Raw genomic sequence first — 10,260 nt, 5'->3', positions numbered from 1 at the left:
GCCTCCTCCCCTCCAGGCTGAACAGGACAAGCGACCTCAGTCTTCTCATACAGCTTCCCCTCAAAGCCCTTCACCATCCTTGTTGCCCTCCTCTGCACAGTCTTTAACAACTTAATGGTGTTTTTATATTGGCACCCAGAACTGCACCCAGCACTTGGGGTGAGGCCACCCCAGTGCAGAGCAGAGTGGGACAATCCTCTCCCTTCCCTGGCTGTGCCTGATACCCACCAGAAAAGGGTTGGGCCTCCTGGCTGCCAGGACACAATGACTCATATTAAGCTTGACATTGACCAAGACCTCCAGCTCGCTTACTGCAGTGCAGGTCTCCAGCCGCTCATTCCTTAGTGTGTATGTACACTCAGGGTTGCCCCATTCCAGTTTAGTATGAGGGAGCTTTAACATTTTCCAATTGTATCTTCTTACTAATATTGTTTTCCCCTCTTTTTCAACAATAGTCCTTAGTTTCAAATGTACCCATTGCATAGAGCTGCAGGTAAGTTTGTGGATTTACTTTAGTTTCCCTGCTGATTTAGATTGAATCTTCTGGATTGTAGCCAAAAGCCACCTGCAAACATTTTTACTATCTGATCTTCTTTGTCCCTCTGTTGTTGTGACTGTTTGTCTTCTATGGTATCCAGATTTTTTCAGTTGTGATGATAAAGAGCTTCAGCTCCAGCTCAGTTTCCAGCTGGTTCTTCTTGTCAGGTTCATAACACAGGCAATGCACTTAATCCAGTTATTCAACTATTACATTTGAAAACAGTTTTGCTGAATGAAATGCAACAGTGCTTCAAACTTCAATTAGGCTGCTGTGTTGTACTGTTTCTGCTAATCAGGCTGATTTCTAGCAGGTTTTTTGGGCCAGCCTCACCATGTCTTTTTCCTTTTATATTAAATCTAGGATATGCTGTGGTGTTGAGGAGAGCTTGTCATAGCTGGACTTTATTGGGTTTAAGATGCCTATATCTTGATGGTTACAGAGAAATGTGACCAGGAAGAAGCATGTGGATTTTTGTGGATAAGGCAGATGGCAGCTGCTGGTCTAGGGTTTTGTGATATGGCTGGTTGGTTGGGGTTTTTTTGGCATCTGCTATCAAGTCTGGCTCATTGGACCAGGTCATTTGTTTGAAATGGTAAGCTAGAGTTTCAGCAACTTGATCCATGTAAATGATAAAGTTCATGCCTGGATTTTGTTGTGAAACTTGCCCCTTCATTGCCTGGCTTTCATCTTGGATATTGGAAGTTGAAAAAATTGTTTCTGTCAACTATTACCTTGGCATTTATGAGACGTAAGGATAGGGCCTCGATGAAATGGGAGATGTTATTTATTATTGTACCAAGCCCGATATTCTGCTACATTCTTCTTGAATAGACTAATTATATCCATGTTCATTTTTCTCAAAGGGATGAGAATTATATGTGGGATTAAAAGGATTCAGGGAAATTTTCCAAAGTCAGCCTTTGTCAGTTGAGGCTGTACAGGGACAAACTCTGCATGTTCTTGTAAAATGATACTATTGAAGTAACTGGAGCTTGTTTTATCTCCTGTCCTTGCCAGTGTAAATGTTTTAGTGTTTCATGTGTTCTTGTAATTTCTGGGATTCAAAAAGAACTGTCTATTGGATCCCATTTTGGCTATCAGCAAAAAACCAAAAGCTAAGGACTTGCCCATTCATCTTTACTACTCTAAAATTTCTGCTGGAAGTCCTAGAAGATTGATACTCTGATAAGGCTTTCTTTTCTTCATTCTACCTGAGAGCTTATCTCTGCTACCAGTGGTTGCAGTGCAAGTTTAGCTTGTGTTGTGGTTGCCATGGAAACCCCGCTAGGTTCCATGGGCCGGCCACTGAGCGGGTATTCATCCAAATAGGTTCCACCTAGGCTGCAGACATATGATTGGGAAAAAGAGACCAATGATATGCATGAATTTTGAACCACCTGTGATAAATAGCCTCCATGAATAAACTGATGCTGTAGTCCTTGAAAGAGCAGAGGAGGGTGTTGTGTCTGTCTCCAGCCCCTCCCCCACCACACAGCAGCAAGCACCACAAAGTAACAAGCATGTTTACAAGTGGTACCTTGTGTGAGGACAGACTCAGTCACTTTAAACACTGGGGATTTGCAGGAAGACCGAGGGTCGCTGGGACTCAGCCAGTGGGACAGTGGAAGGTGGCAGATTTGATGCAGTCAGTGGGAATAGCCGAGACTCAGCCAGTAGGACAGCAGGAAAGCAACAGAATTTGCTGCAGACAGCAGATTTGCTGCAATATCCTAGCAGTAGACAGCGGAGCTGCTTCATGATTCCAGAAACCCCCTAGGGGTTTGGAACTGCCGTCAGGACCATGGGAGCATGGGTTTCTACACCAGAATACCCCATCCTGAAGGTATGGACTTTTTTCTTCAAAAAAAGAAGGATTGATTAAAACAAGCAGGCTTTACTAGCCCTCCTCATGTGGTGCAAAGGCTATCAACTGGATATATCTGAAGGAACTTCATTAGACTTACTAACTTGGAAGAGGGCTGGAAAAAACATACTTGCGGCAGCCTCTAATGGTGATGAAACAGCCATCAATGCTAAAAAACCATGGAAGATGGTCCTGACTTAATAAAACAGTTAAATAATGAAATTAGCTTAAATTAAATGAATTAATGAAATTAACTTATGAAAGAGACAAGAGGACAGGCAGGGCGGACACAAATGGATGCAAAATTCCCTCACAGAAACAAAAGACAGTTGTGCAAAGCAGTGGGGACAGTCTCTCTGTACCCCCCTGCACCAGCTTCAGCTGGCCTTGGGTGCTGTGGGACTGCGCTCTACTGCTGTGAGACTGTGACAGCCAGCACAGCCAGCACAGCCCACACTGCTGCTTTGGGTGAGCACGCCTGCCACCCCATTCTGAGGGAGGGGGACTGCACGACAATCCCTGCAGCACCCCAAGATGGCAGTCGCCACATTTTTTGCACCCAAGATGGTGGCAACCACATGACCGCTGGTGGGAAAAGAGAAGCTGCACCTCCTCTGTGGGGTGCAGTTTCCCCACCTGGCCCAGCCTCTTTAGGGTGTGGCTCTGCCCCAACCCAGCCTCCAGGGGATGTGCCACTGTCCCCAACCCAACTTCCTAGGGCAGGTCAGGGAAGTGCATCATTAGGAATTCCTGGAGATGCAGCACTGGGGAAGAGCAGCACCCCTGTCCCAAGAACACTATCCCTGCTGGGATCAGAGTTTTATATACCAACAATGGACTCAAAGGACATCACCAGAGAAAAACAAAGCCATTGTCCCCCTGCAGAGCAACACCATATCACCGCAGCTGATCCTGTGAACATCTGGCAGAAGGTAAAACTTGTCACAACAGAGAGCAGGGGAGGGACGCATGGATATGCAGAAGGATGCCTGCGGCCACACAAAAGGCTTTTGTCCTGGACAGGAGAGGGACCCCAAACATCTATACTTGCACCAGGATTGAAAATCCAAGCATGGGAAAAACCTCTGCAGGGTGCCTGCTGAGCGAAGGGTAGTAGGAGGAGAGTTATGGGGGCGAAGCTCCATAAAGACAATAACAAGCCAACCTAAGGAGATATCACCAAACACATAGAAAAGCTAGAATACAGCAACAAAGAACAAGCCATCTTCTCTGTAAATGCCGTGAGATGCTGGCAGCCTCCTGTCTGAGGACGGTAAAAATGCAAACTAAAGAATTTAGCAGCATCAGCCAAGGCAATGCAGACAACAGCCTTCGCCTCCAGCAGAGCCCAACAGCTGCCTCACCAACTCTACTTTATTTAACTCAATCAAAGTTCTTATACTTTGCAGACTTTACTAAGTTAATATTATCTTTGTTAACCAGTTTTTTTACAGTTACAGTAGATATATCATGGCAATATTACAAATACGGATTGCAGTTTGCTGAATGTGTCCTAAAGTTTGTAGTGCAATGTTTGCTATTGTTGTTTACATATGCTAAAACAAAAATTTCTTTAACCAGTTCTTTTGTTGCTGTTGCCATTTTGATACAATAAATTGTATTAAAATGATAATAAACCTTAGTAATCAACATTAGTTGACATTAGTAGTAGTTATGCTAAGGCTTGGTAGGCCGCATGTAACCGGCAGATGAACTTTATAGCAAATTTTGTAATGTAAGCAGTGTAGTTGAGAAATAATCACTTATCTTAAGGAGTGTATCCATTTATCTAGGGAATGTACCTTTTGGCAGAATCTTAAATGTCAGAGAGATTATGGTACCAGGTATCAAAAATGAAGTAAGAATCTGTTAAGATGAAGAAATCATGTAAAGAAGCATATAAAAACCCTGTGAATTTTCTGTCAAATGGGGCTCTGTCTTTGGACGCTAGTCCACAGGCTCCCGAGGCCTCAATAAAGCACCGCATAAACGACTTCGGTTGTTTGTGTTTTCTTTGGATCGGGCAACAGTTTTCTGGCGACCGTGGCAGGACTCCGAAGGTGGCTGGGGCGGTTCGCGTTCTGATCCACTCCACACCGGCACCGAGTGATTCTCGGGGAGTCATCGGTTCGTGCCCGACCCCCGCGCCTGACGGACGACTGCAAAAGGTAAGCCCGAAGGTGCTTTATTTTCTGTTTCTGGTTTTGGGTGCCTGCTCATAAGACGAGGCGGCGATCCTCGCAGGGTTGGGCTAAGACGTCTGGTTGGTCTGGAAAGCCTAGGCGCCGGCTGTCAGACGCGGCGAAAGCTGCGCAGGTCCGTCACTTGCCCCTCATGGCGTCGAGAAGCGGCAAGTTGGATTGGTCTGGTATTTATTCTGGTATTTATTTATTTCTGTTGTGTGAGTGTGAGTATGTGGTATGATTGATTCTGTTACACTGTCAATATTAATTGTGGTTATTATTGCCCTGTACGTTGCTGCATATTGGTTGTTGCGATCGGTTGTCGAGTTGTTGTACAGTTGTAAGTGAAACCGGTTCAAAATGCCATTCAAAGCATTCAAATCTATGGTTCAGTACTCTAAGGGTATACCCGGAAATACACCATTAGGATGTCTGTTGGAAAAGTGAAAAAGTGAAGAGTTTGATTATCGTAATCATTGGTGGCCAGAATATGAGCGAGAGGGGCCGGCATGGCCACAAAATGGTACTGTGGATTATGATACCCTGAACTCATTAATGCACTATTTAAGGGAAAATGAAAAATGGGATGAGATACAGTATTTAGATTTGTTTTATTTGCTGCGCCGCAAGAAGGAGTGGCAGACTGAATGTGGAATAATGGTATTGGAAATGAAAGAACCTGAGTGTGGGGGAGGGTTGTAAAGGAAGATCTAAGTGTGTCCAGTGCTTAGCCTTAACCTCTTGACCAGAAAAGGATTTGTCTTTAATGATATCACCCGATGTGCCTGCTGCTTCGTCCCCTCCTGCTGTCTCACCCCTCCCCTCTGTTTCACCCCATTCCTCTCTGTGTCTGCCATTGCCGGAAAGCAGTAAAGAGGAGAAGGAGGGGGAAGGGGGGGAGGGGGAAGAGGAGGAGGTGGCGGGAATGGCGGTAGTGCCAGGGAATGTTGGGGAAGTTGTGGTGCGTTCCCCAGCCCCTTCCCCTGTTTCTCCCCAGGGTCGGCGAGGTGCCCCGCTCGCGGCTCGAACTAAACGGGGACGTAAGAATCATGGGGAACCCCGGCTTATTGCCCCTTAAGGGAAGCTATGGGACCCCAAGGAGAAAAGGTGCTTGTGAAGGTGCCTTTCTCCCTAGGAGATCTGGTGATTCGGAGGCAATCAGCAGATGGTTGCCGTGAGAGTCCTGGAGAAGTGGCACGGGTGGTCGGGGTGATTGTTAGGGCTCGGAGTCCAGATTGAAATGACATGTAGGTTTTGTTGGATGCCTTAGTGGGTTCCACCGAGGGGGAGATGGTGTTGCGGGCAGTGGGGGAGCGTGCTTGGGAGGTGATCGGGCTGCATTCGGTTGGGAGAGCCGTGGGTGGCTTGGTGCCGAACAATGATCCAAAATGGGATCCAAACAGTGGTGAGGGAAGAAAATCTATCAGGGAATATCAAGAATTGTTAGTGGAAGGAATTAGGACTGGAATGCCCAAAACGTTAAATTGGTCAAAATTGTATTCAGTCAGACAAGGAAACTACAAATGGGACCAGAACCAGGAGATTACTGGCAAGTAGATTTTTCAGAATTACCGAAGGCACAGAACTATAAGTATCTTTTAGTGTATGTATGCACTTTTCAGAGCCATGCACCCCGCGCCGCTGCTTGAGCTCCTGCTCTGGGCGCCGCTGCTCTGGGCGCCGCCAGTGCGCGGCTTCCGCCACAGTATCCACTGGAACGGCAGCAACCCCAAGTTCCTGCAAGACGACTATTCCATCCAAGTGGCCATCAATGACTACCTAGACATTTACTGCCCGCACTACAAGGGGGTGGTGCCCGCCGGCCAGGCAGAAACCTTCACGCTTTTCATAGTAAACCGGGAAAGTTATCGCGGCTGCTACAAAACCCCTGGCGCCTTCATGCACTGGAAGTGCAACCGGCCCCGGGCTCCCTTCGGGCCCGTCCGCTTCTCCGAAAAGATCCAGCATTTTACCCCCTTCCCACTCGGCTTCGAGTTCCAGCCCGGAGAGACCTACTACTACATCTCCGTGCCCAGCCCCGAAAGCGCCGGGCGATGTCTGAAGCTGCGCGTCACCGTCTGCTGCCAAGGCACCACGCCAAAGCCGGTAACAAAGGTGCCCAATTCGCAGCCTCGAAAGCGCAAGGAGCCCGAAAATGTGGTGCCTGCCTGGGGCACCGCGGTCCCATCGCAGTCCTGCAGCCCATGCCTGGCGCTCGTGCTCCTGGCCCCGCTCTGGATCTAACCCTGGCGCTGCCCGTGGCAGGGAGGATGAGCTCCCCTGCCCCGACGCCGCTTCCAGACACTTCCTCACAGCCAAACCCCCAAACCCGTAGGGCAAAGATTTACTATCGCTACTAAATGTGAAAATAATTCTTAAAAAGAGGAAAAGTTAAATTGGAATTTCCTAAGGAAGACGTTGCTAAATTATTTACTATAAGGGAGATCAATCCCTCTCCTATTCCTATCGAGGTGGATCAAGCTGTAGTACCTTGGGTATGGGAAACGGGGAACCCTGGAAAATCAAAGGCTGCCCGACCAGTAGTAGTAGAATTAAAGGAAGGAGCTCAGCCAGTTAAAATAAAACAATACCCGATTAAATTAGAGGCTAAAAAGGGTGTTGCTCCTTTAATAACTCAGTTCTTGGCACAAGGCATTCTGCAGGAATGTAAATCAGAATTTAATACTCCTATTTTTCCAGTCAGGAAACCAAATGGTAAGTATCAATTAGTGCAAGATCTAAGGGCAATTAATAATATTGCCAAAGACATTCACCCAGTGGTTGCCAATCCATATACTTTGTTAACATCTGTGTCAGAAAAATTTAAATGGTTTTCTGTTATTGATTTGAAAGATGCTTTCTTCTGCATCCCTCTGGCATTCAAAAGTAGGAAATATTTTGCATTTGAATAGGAAAGTCCTGACACTGGAAGAAAAAGACAGCTCACCTGGTCTTGGCTGCCTCAAGGTTTCAAAAATAGTCCTACGATATTTGGAAATCAATTGGCAAAGGAATTAGAAGAGTGGAAGACTGCTGAGGTAAGAGAGTCACCATTCTCTTATGTCATTCTCCAGTATGTAGATGATATTTTTCTCGCAACAGAAGAAAAAGAAACGTGTCTGAAATTGACTATTGCATTGTTGAATATGTTGGGTCAGGGTGGCTACCGAGTGTCAAGGAAAAGGCACAGCTAATAAAAGAAAGTGTGATTTATCTTGGATGCGAAATCATGCACGGACAGAGGAGGCTGGGAGTCAATCGAATAAAAGCAATATGTGCCATACCCCTTCCAAGAAACAATCAAGAGCTTAGGTCCTTTTTAGGAATGGTGAGATGGTGCAGACTGTGAATTTTGAATTTTGGACTCTTAGCTAAGCCCTTGTATGAGGCCCTAAAAGAACCACAGCTACACTGGGATCGACAAAGGAAAAAGGCCTTTAAGAACTTAAAACAGGTCTTGAAGGATGCCCCCGCATTAGGCCTCCCAGATCTAAACAAAGAATTTCAGTTATATGTGAATGAAAGGCAGAAGTTAGCACTCGGTGTGCTGACTCAAAGACTTAGATCCTGGAAACGCCCGGTAGGGTACTTTTTGAAACAACTGGATCCAGTTAGTGCTGAATGGCTGTCATGCTTGCGGGCAGTTACGGCCACAGTAATCCTCATCCAGGAGGCCAGGAAATTGACTTTGGGAAGAAAATTAGAGGTATTTGTGCCTCACATGGTACTGGCAGTTCTGGAGCAAAAGGGGTGTCATTGGCTTTCGTCCAGCAGGATGCTACAATACCAAGCGATCCTGAGAGAACAGGATGATGTAAAACTGAAAATGACTAATCATGTTAACCCAGCAGAATTTCTCCGCAGCGAGCAGGAGGAAGGAAAATTGGTGCATGATTGCATGGAAGTGATTGAACAAGTACATGCAAGCAGAATCAATTTAAAGGATACTCCAATGGAAAACCCGGACTGGGAATTGTTTACTAATAGATCCAGTTTTGTAAAAAATGGAACCAGGTATGCAAGGTATGCTGTAACAACAGTAAGAACAGTGGTAAAAGCGAAAGCCTTAACTCCCGGAACCTCAGCCCAACGAGCAGAAATTATTGCATTAACAAGAGCTTTGGAACTAAGTGCAGAGAAAAAAATAAACATATGGACTGATTCTAGATATGCTTTTAAAGGTGTACATATTCATGGAGCTCTATGTATTACTCCAAAGGCATATTTTAAATCAGTGGCTGTAATGCATGTTAAAAGACATCAAAAGGAAAATAGAAAAATCTACGAAGGAAACCGGATGGCAAATCGGACAGCTCGGGATGTAGCAAGAGAAGTATGGACTCAAATGGCTTTGGTACCAACTAAGGTGAGCCCAGTAACTCCACATTTATTACAAGAACCTAAGTACTCCCCAGATGACGAAAAACTAACATCATTGCTGCTGGCCCAAAGAATGCAGTTGGATGGTATGTAACCGAAATGAGACAAGTTGTAGTGCCTGCCAGAATCATGAAAGCAATTCTAGAAACAGAACATAATAAATGCCATTGGGGAGCAGAAGCCTTAGTAAAATTTTTAAGAAAAAAGAAGTAATTTCTAACCAGATGTTAACATTGGCAAAAAGGGTGAATGCTATGTGTCCAACCTGTTTGAAAAATAACCCAATAGTTAGGAAACAAATCCAGCTAGGGAACTCTGCAGTGGAACCGAGCTATGCCACTGAAAAATCCAGTGCATGACATTCAACCAGGTGTTTGGGTCCGATATAAAATTCTCGCACTAGCATTTGGCAGGAGCCAGCAAAAGTTCTTTATTAGGGTAAGAGTTACCTTTGCGTTTCTACTCCCTCAGGTACAACTTAGGTTCCTACCAAGAATGATACCAGAATGGGAACAAAACTCAAAGATTCGCCAGCTACGGAATAAATTGTTTTTACGACGCAGTTTTTGAACTCCAGCAAGTTACTGGTAAACCAATCAACATTGATTGGAATCGTCCGGACATTTCAATAGTCACTGGACTATTAGATAACTGTAAACAATCTATAATTAATAGGATTCTAAATTTACAGATAAGAGAGTGTTAAAACTGCAAAGGGAAAAAGTGTGCTGGTAAAGCATTAGTATTGTTGCATTGTGGAAGGTGTCACTCTACAGTTGTAAAATCTCAGTGGGGTATATCACAACCTTTGTGTACTGCTTGCTCTTGGAGAAATCGTGCCCTAACCTGGCAAACAGAACTGAGAACAGCAACAGGAGCCCACGACACAAGGGAAGCCCTGTTGTTAGTAAAAAAATAGGGCAAATTTGTATAGAATACATTGTAAGTGGACAATACAGAGCACTGTAAGAAACATAAAAGATTGGAAAAAAGTAAAATATTGGGATATTGTTGTAAAAAGGATACTATTGGATTAATACGTGCTGAGCTTAGGAAAAACCTACCTTCTATAAACTCAGAAATAACCAAAGTCATATTTGGCATTAAAACACTTGATATAGAATAAGCGAGAAAAACAATATGGCATTTAAATTAATATTAAAACCCTTTGTCAGTGAGTGGTAGAGCCACAAGATTAGTGTATGTTGTGTCATCATTTTAATGATTAACAGGTTGCACAGTGATGCCGTTTTGAACATAAATGAAAAAAAAAAAAAAAAAAAAAAAGGGTA

The 10,260-nt window shown here is 44.8% G+C and overlaps 1 pseudogene across 1 annotated transcript; it reads left to right on the top strand.

Moving 5' to 3' along the window:
- The first annotated feature begins 6,214 nt into the window (after positions 1–6,214).
- LOC306802675 (ephrin-A4 pseudogene) lies at positions 6,215–6,832 on the top strand (annotated as a pseudogene). Its single transcript has one exon. The product of its transcript is annotated as an ephrin-A4 pseudogene (transcript).
- The last annotated feature ends 3,428 nt before the right edge of the window (positions 6,833–10,260 follow it).

The sequence above is a fragment of the Erithacus rubecula genome, assembly GCF_903797595.1.
Source record: "Erithacus rubecula genome assembly, chromosome: 5".
In the NCBI taxonomy this organism is placed as follows: Eukaryota; Metazoa; Chordata; class Aves; order Passeriformes; family Muscicapidae; genus Erithacus; species Erithacus rubecula.
The sequence above is the reverse complement of the archived record's forward strand: the minus strand, read 5'-3'. Positions and strand labels throughout refer to the sequence as shown.